The sequence below is a fragment of the Panulirus ornatus genome, chromosome 18 (genome assembly GCF_036320965.1).
Source record: "Panulirus ornatus isolate Po-2019 chromosome 18, ASM3632096v1, whole genome shotgun sequence".
Classification (NCBI taxonomy): domain Eukaryota; kingdom Metazoa; phylum Arthropoda; class Malacostraca; order Decapoda; family Palinuridae; genus Panulirus; species Panulirus ornatus.
Window position 1 is genome coordinate 50,873,726 of NC_092241.1, and position 14,191 is coordinate 50,887,916.

The 14,191-nt window shown below is 49.0% G+C and overlaps 2 protein-coding genes across 6 annotated transcripts in view; one reads left to right on the forward strand and one right to left on the reverse strand.

Annotated features, from left to right (window-relative positions):
• Lasp (LIM and SH3 domain protein Lasp) overlaps window positions 1-14,191 on the reverse strand; it is a 459,511-nt gene that overhangs the window by 291,719 nt on the left and 153,601 nt on the right. The window lies entirely within an intron of this gene.
• The window catches only part of LOC139755075 (heparan sulfate glucosamine 3-O-sulfotransferase 6-like), a 154,923-nt gene that overhangs the window by 35,062 nt on the left and 105,670 nt on the right, over window positions 1-14,191 (forward strand). Inside the window, exon 1 of one of the 5 annotated variants that reach the window (XM_071673154.1) lies at window positions 10,882-10,954. The exons of 2 other annotated variants lie outside the window; for them this stretch is intronic. The gene's annotated coding sequence lies outside the window, so the exon portion shown is untranslated. 2 more of the 5 variants (XM_071673155.1, XM_071673153.1) reach the window with 2 other exon arrangements.

Here is a 14,191-nt window from a genome sequence, read left to right on the forward strand (position 1 = left end):
ACCTAACCTGACCTGACCCAGGTGCAGTCTGTCGAGCACCACCACCACCATCCAGCCAGCCCCAGCCATTCACGACCTCCTCTCTCACCTCGAAGAGAACGACTCTACTACCTGGAGGTCGTTGGACTCTGGTCGGTGATCCTCAGTGGAGTAGTGGCTATGCACTCACCTTTAACACGACCAGGTGCACTGCAGAGAGCACGATGGACCAGAAATCTACTGTCGTATGCAGTTCAAAAAGAGAGAGTTTGTCTGTTATACTGTGTCAGATTCAGCTGGTGCCACCTGCTCCCAGTACCTTCCTAAGGGGACGAGTCTCAAAAATCAAGAGATTGTGTCACATTTTGCTTTCTTCCGCCAGCTGGATCTCCGCCAGCTGGATCTATATAGTCCTGGGTGGATGACTTGCAGCAGGTGGTCTTGCCGATGGCCCACGCCATGACCTGATGAAGCTGGTCCCCATCCTTCGTTGCTGTATGAGGCTGTGTGTGTGTGTGTGTGTACCCCCCCACTGGTCTTCAGGAGGGCACAACATCCTCTGCCATCTAGCGGCGTCTCTTCTAACCTGACGGCGCCTCTTGCACTCCTCCCCACCAGTACTAGCCAGGCGACAGCGGGGAGAACCAACGTCGCCTTCTTCAGGTTTCGTGCTGGGCCAGACCTTCCTCTCCTTCCTTCCCCTCACACTTCGTGGTCTTGCAGTTCGACCCCGAAGTTTACGACAGACGACGTTGCAGAACTGTGGGTCCCTAACGTTCTCGTGTGAACACCAAAGGCCTCACCCAATCATCACACAGGCACTAGAATGTCATCAATACTGAACGAGGAGAGTTCAACCCAGTTCACTTCAGTTCACAGATGGCAAGAAGAACATAAGAACAAGTAAGGACACACACTACAAGAGGCCTATTGGCCCATGCTAGGCTGGCCAGGGCCTGAGTGTGTCCCACCCTACAGCCAACCGACTGAACCCATAAACACATCCCAGAGTCGTCCAGTGGGGCAGGGAGCAGCTCTCGAACCCACGTGAATGAGGTTCAGAACAACTTTATGTCATACGATCCACATTAACCTTTGTCGCTGTTTCTTATAGTTTGGGATCGTACCTCCAGGAGGCCTTGAGATCAACACAATCTTATGACCGGTCAGGGGAATTATGATGTCCAGACGGTACGGTAACCCACCAGATCTGATGGACTTGTGTAGATGATGTACGTGAACAAGTAAAGGAAAAACATGATAAAGAACGGGAAAAAATGTTATTATATCAAAATGTTAAATTGTAACACAGAAAACAAATAACAAAACATATTCCACAGCAGAATATATATATATATATATATATATATATATATATATATATATATATATATATATATATATATATATATATATATATATATATGGAGAATATTTTTTTTCCAAAAGAGGATCAGAGATGGGGGCCAAGTGAGGATATTCCCTCAAAGGCTCCGTCATCTGTTCCTAAGGCTACCTCGCTATTGCGGGAAATGGCGATTAGTATGAAAAAAAGAAATTCTTCCTGTATCTCTCTTGATGATGTGATTATTACACGAAAGTGCACTTGGGAACTAATCGTCTTTCATTTCCCCATTTATTAGATTAAATTTACTTGATCACACACACGCTCAATTGTGATCTTTTTCAATATATATATATATATATATATATATATATATATATATATATATATATATATATAATTTTTTTTTCATACTATTCGCCATTTCCCGCATTAGCGAGGTAGCGTTGAGAACAGAGGACTGGGCCTTTGAGGGAATATCCTCACCTGGCCCCCTTCTCAGTTCCCTCTTATATATATATATATATATATATATATATATATATATATATATATATATATATATATATATATATATATATATACATATACCAGATCATACATCAGCGTAGGTAGGCAGGTGAGTCAGTATGTAGCCATGCCCGTGACGCATCACACGGGTAGATATGTTCATCTCCACACACGAGACAGATGATTAACGTAAATAATCACTCGGTGATCATCAGGCCAGACTCACCAATAGGGATGATCTATCGGCCACCCCATTTAGAGCGACGATGAATCCGCATAAGAGTAATAGGTCATCAATAATCCCCCTATAATTGCCTGGGTTTTTTTGGTGTTTGTGTTATGTGATCAATTGTAATGTATTACCGGTTCGAACCCCGTAAACAGAACAGTTCATCATGGCGGCGGGAGCGCGTGATAGACTCGTTTCTCTCGTGGCTTAAAGCGGGTTGAGGGGCACTGGTGTCTGAGGGACTGGTGTGAGATGAGAGTTCAGGTTTCCCTTCCATTATCTGGCGTGTATATACATACATATATATATATATATATATATATATATATATATATATATATATATATATATATATATATATATATATATATATTGGAAAGGATCACAATTTTGCGCGTGATCAAGTATGAGTCCACGGGGAAAATGAAACACGATAAGTTCCCAAGTGCACTTTCGTGTAATAATCACATCATCAGGGTAGACACAAGAGAGAAATATAATTCAGTTGATATACATCGAAGAGACGAAGCTAGGACGCCATTTGGTAAACGTGTTTCATTTCCCCAGTGGACTCATAGGAATATCTTGATCACGCGCAAAATTGTGATCCTTTCCAATATATATATATATACCCCGATCAGAGGAGGAGGAAGGGAGGAGGGTCGAGTTTGGAGGGGGTTGGTTAATGGGGTGTTGATGTGGTGGCGCAGAGAAGGTGGTGTGATGTGGAGGAGGAAGAGGAGGAGGAGGAGGCCTCCGAGCTGCCTGTGGTGGTGATTGTGGGGAGGAAGGGAGAGGTGTTGATGGGGAGGGAGGAGGAATGAGGAGAGGAGGAAGGATGCGTATGATCCATACCGGCCCCTGGACTGAACTCTCCCCAACCCTCCCTGTGCTAGGAGACAAGGCAAAGGCGGGGGTAGGACACTCCCCAAGGCACACTTGCCTCTCTCTCTCTCTCTCTCTCTCTCTCTCTCTCTCTCTCTCTCTCTCTCTCTCTCACACACACACACACACACACACACACACACACACACACCCCTAACCTGGCAAGAATCTGGCTCCACACAGGAAAGCACAAGCGACACTACAACACACACACACCCACACACCCAAAAAAAATACAGTTATCCTCCAGACAAACGTGAGCTGATGAGGGTGTGTGCTGCAGGGAGCCAGAGACTCATTTTACGGGGGAGATGACCAGCGCGGGGAACACGAACACACACACATGTGGTGGTGTGGCTGGCTGTACGTGCCAGTGGGCAGACCGACCCATTGGAGAGAGAGAGAGAGAGAGAGAGAGAGAGAGAGAGAGAGAGAGAGAGAGAGAGAGAGAGAGAGAGAGAGACGGGCTGGAAATCCTCCCATTCCGTTTTTGATTTTCCAAAAGAAGGAACAGAGAAGGGGGCCAACTGAGGATATTCCCTCAAAGGCTCAGTCCTCTGTTCCTAACACTACCTCGCTAACGCGGGAAATGGCGAATAGTATGAAAAAAATAATCTTTAAATCATATAAACTTTTTTTTCTACGTTGAAGGCTCTAGTCACAGACAGACAGAAGTCCACATCAGGGCTGGGCTTATGAAAGGGAAGAGACAAGGGAAAAATATTTACGAATTTTGGAGGAAATGAAATAAAAAAAAAAACCTGTCTTGATTTTTACAGTGTGCCAGGTCATAATTATTGGGAAAGACAGGAGAAGGGTAGAAAGTTCTAAAGCTTGGAGGTGTAGGGAAAGAAACAGATATCAAAACGGCCCACCCTTGAGTTGCCAACGGCCACACAGTAATCATGCAACGCAGGAACAGAGAACGGGGCCAAATGAGGATTTTTTCCTCTAAGGCTCAGTTCCCTGTCCTTAACGCTACTTCATTAATGCGGGAAATGGTGATTACGTTGCCCGTGCTGTATCTCTGTTAACATAAAAATAACAGATAAATCAGTTATCAGCTCAATACAACAACATGCGTCTCAAAACTTCCATGCGAGGGATGCGAATGGATACAGACCATCTCGAAGGAGCCACTGTATTTGACTGACCACATCACAGAACCTTACGAAAACTTGAGTCAAATGGAATATATCAACGTATAGGTCAAAGAATTCCCTCACCCACCACACACACACACACACACACACACACACACACGAATCTCAGAGCGAAGGCTTCAGTGTCTGATACACTCACGAAGAGGCAAGACTAGGAAAAAAACATGAGGCTACAATCCAATATGATCTACAAACGAGGCTAAAATGAGTCTATAGGCCTATATGATCAGCAGGTGAGGCTTAGCGAGGCGACAGGATCAAAAGATTATGTCTATAGGCCTATATGATCTGCAGGTGAGGCTTAGCGAGGCGATAGGATCATAAAGATAATGAGTCTATAGGCCTATATGATCAGCAGGTGAGGCTTAGCGAAGCGATAGGATCATAATAGGACAAGAGAACAAACGGAATTTGAGATCTTAAGATACACAGTGTGATGAATGGTGATGCAGGAGAGAACAGGATGGCACACACACATACACACTGATGGAATATTCGAAGCCTTGAGTCATGGGGGCAATGGAAGGGATGGGGGAAGTGGGGGACGAGGGGGACACACACACACACACACACACACACACACACACACACACACACACACACACACACACACACACGGTGCCAGGTTCAGCCATGGAGGGAGGAAGAGAGAGAGAGAGAGAGAGAGAGAGAGAGAGAGAGAGAGAGAGAGAGAGAGAGAGAGAGGAGTTACACCGACCACGTAGACCCAAGGTCCAAGCGAGGTGGCGTGGCCTTAACACTGCTTTAAGAAAAGAAAGTCTTAAAATCTGTAGAAAAGGAGAGCAAAGCAATGACTCTCTCTCTCCTCCCCATCCTCCATTCCCTCCGGCACCACGCCGGACGGAAAACAGGTAGAAAAAAATACCTTGCAGGATTAATAGGACGAAAAACAGGAAGAAAAAAATACCTAGCAGGATTAATAGGACGAAAAACAGGAAGAAAAAAAATACGTTTCAGGACTGATAGAACGGAAAACAGGTAGAAAAAAATGCCTTGCAGGATTAATAGGACGGAAAAGAGGTAGAAAAAATACCTTGCAGGATTAATAAGCCTGGAGGAAATGTTTGCAAGAAAGTCATAAGGTAGAATGAACATGAATATGTCATTAATCCCATCACCAACGACATGCATCCCTTCACTTTTTGTTATAAAAACAATACTAAGATAAACTTAAGCTCCAGCCTCGCAACTTAGCATGCATACATTATTCCTGATGTTGTAGAATGTTAGATTACTTCTTACTCGCTCTCTCACAGCAGGTGACCTGGGTTGATCAGTGTAGGTAAGCTACCGCAGCCTAGCCAGGGAAAGATCAGTGGTTGAGAAGTTAGCATGAACTATTCATAACCGGGAGGAGTGAGAAGTGGTGATCAAAAGCTTAATTTTGTAGATATTAAGAACGTTACTTTAACATAACATTTTGTAGATATTAACAATGTTTTTCTAAACAACATTTTTCTGGGAGCTTGTTCCACGCATTAATAATGTCGTTGGTTAAGAAATATTTCATACAGTCCAGATGAACTCGTTTTAGCCCGTCGCCTCTCGTTGGTAGCGGTGGTGCTACTGTAAAGAAATGGTCAATATCGACATTGTTGAATTCCTTGAAGTATTTCAAAACATGCTATCCATTTGCCTCTGAGACGCCTCTTGCTCAGGACGAGGAAGTTTAATTCTCGTACTCTATCCTCATATGGTTTGGTACGCAAGGGAAGGAGTCAATTTTGTGGCTCTTGGCTGCACTGCTTCCCATTTCAGGGAAATCCTTGCCTCAGTGGTGGGGAGCCCAAAACTGCACTGCATATTCGAGGTTGGGGCTCAACTGGACTCGGTTACAACAGTGGCAATATCACATTCTTGTTTTTGCACGCCAAGTTTCCGTTAATAAATCCTAACATCCTATTTGCTTCCCTGGCAGCTTCATTACAGTGCTCTGAGAGAGAGAGAGAGAGAGAGAGAGAGAGAGAGAGAGAGAGAGAGAGAGAGAGAGAGAGAGAGAGAGCTGGCTTGGAGCAAGCCCGGATGAACCCAAGACAGACTGAGCAAGCCTCTCTCTCTCTCTCTCTCTCTCTCTCTCTCTCTCTCTCTCTCTCTCTCTCTCTCTCTCTCTCTCTCTCTCTCTCTCTCAGTAAAGCCAGGGAGGGGAAGAGGGGAAGGTGGGGGGGGGGGGGGGGTCAGATCACGTGCTGTGGAGGTGCCAACAAAAGAGGGGTCCACGCCACTGGTTGACTGACACTGGCAGACGGCGCAGATTTGGGGGTAGTGCTCCCAGATGGGGATCACTCTATCACAGATGGAGAGGCTGTCGAGACAACACTGTGCCATCTTAGGTCGCAGACGACAGGGGCGAGAGGGGAGGTAAAGTTAGGCTACACACTGTACAGGTTACGATGTAAACTTCACCTACGGAAAAATGACTTACAATGTTGACGTTGGAGTGGCTTAGACTATAGACTATGGGCTCTAGAAAACCCATCTCTCTCTCTCTCTCTCTCTCTCTCTCTCTCTCTCTCTCTCTCTCTCTCTCTCTCTCTTTATATAGGGAAAAGATATTGTGTCAAGTGATAGACACTTCGCATTTTCTGTTTCCTTCTGCTCTTTTCTCCTGCATATGTTTATCTCTATCTATCTCTCTATCTATCTATATGTCTAGGGAGAACGAGAAAGAGTACACAAAGACTCCCTGTGACTCCCCCCAACAGAGCCAAACAAGACACAGCGCCTCATCAAAACATTCCTCCGACTGCCACAGATTCAAAGGCTTTCACTCCACACGCACTTGATCAACAACACACGATATATGGTGTTGCCTCAGACAACGACGTAAACTCGGGTTTAGTCGTCCCATGGACACAGCCGCCACACACTTCTCCGACATATAAACCAATGGTCAGAGTAAACACTGGGCACAGGGTTAACCACTGTCGTGTTATCGGATCGCCTGTGTATAGAGCATACAGAATACAGAACAAAGCCTTGACTGTGGCGTAGTGAAGAGTTTAGAATACAAGAGCTTAGAGCTTGCTCTGCAGAAGCGTCGTAGGGAAGTATAGAGCTTAGAGCCTGCTGAACAGATGCTTGGTAGGAAGTAGAGGGCTCTGAGCTTGCTCTACAGGTGTGTGGTAGGAAGTATAGAGCTTAGAGCTTGCTCTATAGATGTGTGGTAGGGAGTACAAAGCCTGAAGCTTGCTCTACAGGTGTGTGGTAGGAAGTATAGAGCTTAGGGCTTGCTCTACAGATGCATGGTAGAAAAAACAGAGCTTAGAGCTTGCTCTACAGATGTGTGGTAGAAAGTATAGAGCTTAGAGCTTGCTCTACAGATGCATGGTAGGAAAAACAGAGCTTAGAGCTTGCTCTACGGATGCGTGGTAGGGAGTATAGAGCTTAGAGCTTGCTCTACAGATGCGTGGTAGGAAGTACAGAGCCTGGAGCTTGCTCTACAGGTGTGTGTTAGGAAGTACAGAGCCTGGAGCTTGCTCTACAGATGCGTGGTAGGAAGAACAGAACCTGGAGCTTGCTCTACAGGTGCGTGGTAGGAAAAACAGAGCTTAGAGCTTGCTCTACAGATGTGTGGTAGGAAGTATAGAGCTTAGAGCTTGCTCTACAGATGCGTGGTAGGAAGTACAGAGAGCCTGGAGCTTGCTCTACAGGTGTGTGGTAGGAAGTACAGAGCCTGGAGCTTGCTCTAACAGGTGCGTGGTAGGAAGTACAGAGCCTGGAGCTTGCTCTACAGGTGTGTGGTAGGGAGTATAGAGCCTGGAGCTTGCTCTAACAGGTGCCTGGTGGGAAACACAGAGCTTAGAGGTGGCACACGAGGATCTGGAGACGGAGTGGCGTTGAGTTTATCAACACGATGTCGGGGTCGACTGCAGGGGATCCGCTGCTATCAATTCTAATTTCTGTCATTTGTCTTATCACACTACAGGGGTAGTACGGGTGGAGGGAACGTGTCTGGGGAGGCGGGTGTACAACACGCAGTATACATGGACATGAGGAGGGTGGCAAGTGGGCCCAAAGCGGCGTCCTCCTCCTCCTCCTGTCAGTAAGGGAGGAGCGGAGTTATTGGTATTGGAAGGATTTTGGCCAGTGTGTGGCAGGGAGTGCAAGACAGGGAGTGTGTGGCAGATGGTGTATAGGAGGGGGTGTATAGCAGGGTGTGTATGGCAAGGGGTGTATGGCAGGATGTATATGACAGAGTGTGTACGGCAGGAGGTGTACGACAAGAGTGAGTATGACAGGAGGTGTATGGCAGGGAATAGCGCGTCATACCCTCACAGATTCTAACTTCCGTCGTGAGAGTGAGGGAGCGAGAGCGGGTACAGCTGTATGAGTAACAAGATACCGCTCTACTGCGTGAGTACAAAGGTGATGTAACGCCAGGATTAGGTAAGACGGGGGAGGGGCGAGGTAAGGTCAAATTGGGCTGGCAGGGTTCCTATGGCAACGGTGAGGGAGATGCGAGTATAAGGAGGTCAGGCCTTCCTTTGTGGGGGAGGAGGACGGACGGAGGGGATGGAGTCGAGCGGGGCTCCTGCAGAAGGAGAGAGGCGTTGCCTAGGTTTCTGAGTCTGCTGGTCTGTTGCCGACTAAACTGTGCGGGGCTCCTGCAGAAGGAGAGAGGCGTTGCCTAGGTTTCTGAGTCTGCTGGTCTATTGCCGACTAAACTGTGCGGGGCTCCTGCAAGAGGAGAGAGGCGTTGCCTAGGTTTCTGAGTCTGCTGGTCTGTTGCCGACTAAACTGTGCGGGGCTCCTGCAAGAGGAGAGAGGCGTTGCCTAGGTTTCTGAGTCTGCTGGTCTGTTGCCGACTAAACTGTGCTTTTGTGCCCCAAGGAGGCGTGGCTGTAGATCGGTCCCAGGGTTCATGCTACGCCTTAGGGGGAAGGACAGGCGTCGGTGATGTCCCACAGAGGGTGCTGCCTGAAGGGGCAGGAGCAGGAGTACCCTCAGGAATGCTATTCAAGGAGGAGTTCGTGTGATGAAGCACCTCAGAACCCATGCCGATGGAGGAGGATGGATTACGGGTCTTCTGGCGAAGACGTGTTCAGGCGCCAGAGCTGCGCACTCGTGGTCTGAGACAAGGTGGGGCTATTGGACAGCCTTAATACACTACTCATTCCCATCTAATATGAATGAGACAGTGGGGTCGACCACGCCGATAGTGTTGATAGAGTGCGCGTGGCTGCTTCAGTAACTACAGCGGAGCCCTGGAGGAGGATCAGAGGTGACCTCTTACCTCCTGGGTGCCCCGGCCTTTGACCTCGCAAGGTCACATATGGTCACACGAGGTGGACGTCACATGCTTGACGAGATAATGACACTGGATAAGTATTGGCAGTGGGGCGGATGTCGCCATTAGTGCCAGGTCGCTGTCAGTGAAGTATGCGGGAGTTAAACTTAGTGGAGAATGACAGGGTATGTATGGCAGGGTGTGTGGGACAGGGTAATATGGCAGGATGTGTATGACAAGGTATGTATGATAGGGTAATATGACTGTATGTGTATGGCAGGATGTGTATGGCAGGGTATGTATGGCACGGTGTGTATGGCACGGTGTGTATGGCAGGGTGTGTATGTCAAGGTGTGTATGACGCGGTTGTCTGGCAGGATTGTATGGTAGGGGAAGTGTATAAGAGGGATGTATAACATGGACTGTATGGCAGAGGGTGTACGACGGGGGTGTACTGTGGAGGTGTATAGCCAAGAGGTGTATGGCTAGGGGGGGGGTGTATGATACGCAGTGGTATGGCGTGGGTGTGTGTATGGCTGGGGGTGTATGGCAAGGGTGTACCGTAGAGGTGCATGTTAGTTGGGGGGGAAGGAAGGGTGGGGTGTATGGTATAGGTGGGGGGGGGGGGTGTATGGCAGGGGTGATGGAGACCCCACCGCCTGTGTCACGCCATAATCGATAAGGGACGCGTGCCGTCGCCGACACACACACACACACACACACACACACACACACACACACGTCCCTCTCCCTTGACAATCCACTAGCCTTTCGCTCCCCCAGGGGAGCGGAGTTTGAAGCATAGACGCACCGGGCAGCTCCCAGGGTAGACAGATGAACCCCTGGGGAGGTTAACAAGGGCGTCTGAACCACCCACCCCCCACGTCCAACGTGGGCGCGATGAACCCCTGGCCAATTGACTGTGGGAGTCGGACCCAGACCACTTCCCATAGGGTGGGTGAAGAACCTGTGACTGCTTCAACACGGGTGTGCCTGCGAGGCGAACCAGCACAGTCCCCTTCACCTCCCCCACGTCCCCTTCACCCACCTGCCCACCACGTCCCCCTTCATAACCCAAGCCATGACTGGAACGATGTCTATTTACTCGACAAATAAAGACATTTAAGACTTCAGACGGAAAGATCAACTCCCGCGTGATGGGGGCCCTGACTCGCTACACCACCACCTCACCTTCCTTCCTCCCTCACCCAACCACCACCAGACGGGGTTCCGAAATCATCATCGCTTGCCTTACAGGCATATGTCATGGGGTTCGATCTCTTGTCTCTCTAATCCTTAATGATGAGTCGACCTGGGGAAAGCGTTTGTGTGTAACGACGGAGGGAGGGAGGGAGGGAGAGAGAGAGAGGCGGTAGGAGTGTGGGCTGCGTAGCGAGAGAGAGAGAGAGAGAGAGAGAGAGAGAGAGAGAGAGAGAGAGAGAGAGAGAGAGAGAGAGAGAGAGAGAGAGAGAGAGAGAGAGAGAGAGAGCCTGCGCGGAGTGAGTGCGAGAGCCTGGCTACCACACCATGTAAACACAGGGTGGCGCGCGGGGCCCCACAGTGACCCTGGCTCTCTCGTAGTGACCAGACCTCCGGTGAGGTTCGCGACCCCTCTCAAGTCAACCGCGTGACCTGTGCCGCGCCGCCGCACACACAGACCCCTCCCGTCGTCAAACCCACCCCCTTCTTACCACGCCTCCCCCTTCCACACACACACACACACTGCCCACCAAGGGGCCTCCGTAACCTTGACACCCTCCTGTAGGGGGTTACGGACATGGCAGGAAATACACCCAGGAAGGAGCGAGGAGGAGGAGGAGCAAGAGGAGGAGGAGGAGGCAGTTGACTGTGTGTGTGTGTGTGCGCGCGTGTGTGTGTGTGTGTGTAGAGTATAGCGTGGAGGGACGGAGGGAGGGAGGGAGGTGTGGACCAAGCGTGCTACTGGCCCCAATGTAACAGCGGTGGTGCCATTGATCTTCCCGGCCCATTTGCCTGTTGCTGTCGGCGATTGTGGGGGGGCGCGGGGCCACCCACCCCGACACGCTTCCACTCTCAACAAGTTGATGGCCTGTCAACCCGCCTCCTCTGACTTTCTCTCACCCCTCTCTCTTCCCTCCACACGGGCGGCGGCGAAGCTGAAGCACAGTGCCTCGTGATGTGGAAGGTGGAGAGTGATTAGTGTTACCTGGACGATGCACTTGGTCTCCGTGCTCGCCCGACCCACAGGTTTCTAGTTTCATAAGTGGCGAGTGACCATGGTGATCCCTCCGAGTGACAAGGGACGGTCGCATCTGACATCCTCCTCGTCCTCGATCCCCTTCGGTCGTGAGATCCAGTCTTAACTTGGCCTCTTAAAATCTTCCTCTGATGTTCGTAAGTGGTGGCTAGATTTATAATTGACCTCATTCCTCTGTGTTTTATATATATATATATATATATATATATATATATATATATATATATATATATATATATATTTTTTTTTTTTTTTTTTTTTTTCGCTGTCTCCCGCGTTTGCGAGGTAGCGCAAGGAAACAGACGAAAGAAATGGCCCAACCCACCCCCATACACATGTATATACATACGTCCACACACGCAAATATACATACCTACACAGCTTTCCATGGTTTACCCCAGACGCTTCACATGCCTTGATTCAATCCACTGACAGCACGTCTATTTAAACGACTATTTTGACGACTATTTAAAAAAATATCATCCTATTTTCTATCTCTTCGTTTCATAGCTGACGTTAGCAGAAGTTGGAGGTGTGTGTGTGTGTGTGTGTGTGTGTGTGTGTGTGTGTGTGTGTGTGTGTGTGTGTGTGTGTGTGTGTCCTTTCCTCATACGGGAGGACCCTTGCATGAGGAGGAGGAGGAGGAGGAGGAGGAGGGGAGGAGGAGGTGATCCTCCTCCTCCTCCTCCTCCGTAGGTGGGAGGAAGGCACCCCATGCACCTCCCCGTCTCTAGGGGGTCTCATCCACCAGCTCCCCTCCCTCCCTCCCTCATGATGGTGCGGGAGACTGCGAGGCGAGACACTGGGCGCCACAGGGTCGTAAAACTACTAGCCAGGGGACGCCGCCTACTAGAGAGAGGGGCTGTGGGAGGGACGCCATGTACTAAGGGGAAAGGGGAAGCCATGTGCTGGGAAGGAAGGGGGCGTTACATGGTGGGAAGGGACGATATACGGAGTGGAATGGGACGAAGTGTAACGGGGAGGGGAAACGACACATGCTAAAAAGGGACGCTGTATACCAGAATGGGACGCTATATGCTAGGAAAGGAAGGCAAATATTAGGAAGGCACGCTATGCACAAGAAAGGAACGCTGTGGGCTAGGCAAGGACGCTATGTCCTAGAAAGGGACGCTATGTACTAGGCAGGGACGCTATGTCCTAGGAAAGGACGCTATATACTAGGAAGGGAAGCTATATAATAAGAAGGGACGCTACATACTAGGAAGGGGCGCTATGTCTTAGAAAGAGACGCTATATACTAGGAAGGGACGCTATGTACGAGGAAGGCATGCTATATATTAGGAAGGGACGCTATATACTAGGAAAGGACGCTACATACCAGGAGGGTACACTATATACTAGGAAGGGATGCTATAACTAGGAAGGGACGCTATATACTAGGAAGGGACGCTATGTATTAGGAAGGGACGCTATGTACCAGGAAGGGACGCTATATGCTAGGAAAGGACGCTAAATACCAGTAAGACACGCTAATTACTAGGAAGGAACGCTATGTACTAGGAAGGGGTGCTATATACTAGAAAGGGACGCTATGTACTAGAAAGGGGTGCTATATACTAGAAAGGGACGCTATGTATTAGGAAGGGACGCTATGTACTAGGATGGGACGCTATGTACTGGGAAGAGACACTATATACCAGGAAGGGACGCTATATACTAGAAAGCGATGCTATGTACCAGGAAGGGGCGCTATATACTAGTAAGGGACCCTATATACTAGAAAGGGGCGCTACGTACCAGGAAGGGACGTTATATGCTAGGAAGGGACACTACATACTAGGAAGGGGCGCTATGTACCAGGAAGGGACGCTATATACTAGGAAGGGACTCTATGTACCAGGAAGGGACGCTATATACTAGGAAGGGACTCTATGTACCAGGAAGGGACGCTATATACTAGGAAGAGACGCTATATACCAGGAAGGGACGCTATGTACCAGGAAGGGATGCTATATACTAGGAACGGACGCTATGTACCAGGAAGGGACGCTATGTACCAGGAAGGGACGCTATGTACCAGGAAGGGACGCTATGTACCAGGAAGGGATGCTATATACTAGGAACGGACGCTATGTACCAGGAAGGGACGCTATATACCGGGAAGGGACGCTATGTACCAGGAAGGGACGCTATGTACCAGGAAGGGACGCTATGTACTAGGAACGGACGCTATGTACCAGGAAGGGACGCTATATACCGGGAAGGGACGCTATGTACTAGGAAGGGACGCTATGTACTGGGAAGGGACGCTATGTACTAGGAAGGGACGCTATGTACTAGGAAGGGACGCTATATACCGGGAAGGAACGCTATGTACTGGGAAGGGACGCTATATACTAGGAAGGGACGCTATGTAATGGGAAGGGACGCTGTATACTAGGAAGGGACGCTATGTACTAGGAAGGGACGCTATGTACTGGGAAGAGACGCTGTATACTAGGAAGGGACGCTATGTACTAGGAAGGGATGCTATGTACTGGGAAGGGACGCTGTATACTAGGAAGGGACGCTATGTACTAGGAAGGGACGCTATGTACTGGGAAGGGACGATGTATACTAGGAAGGGACGCTATGT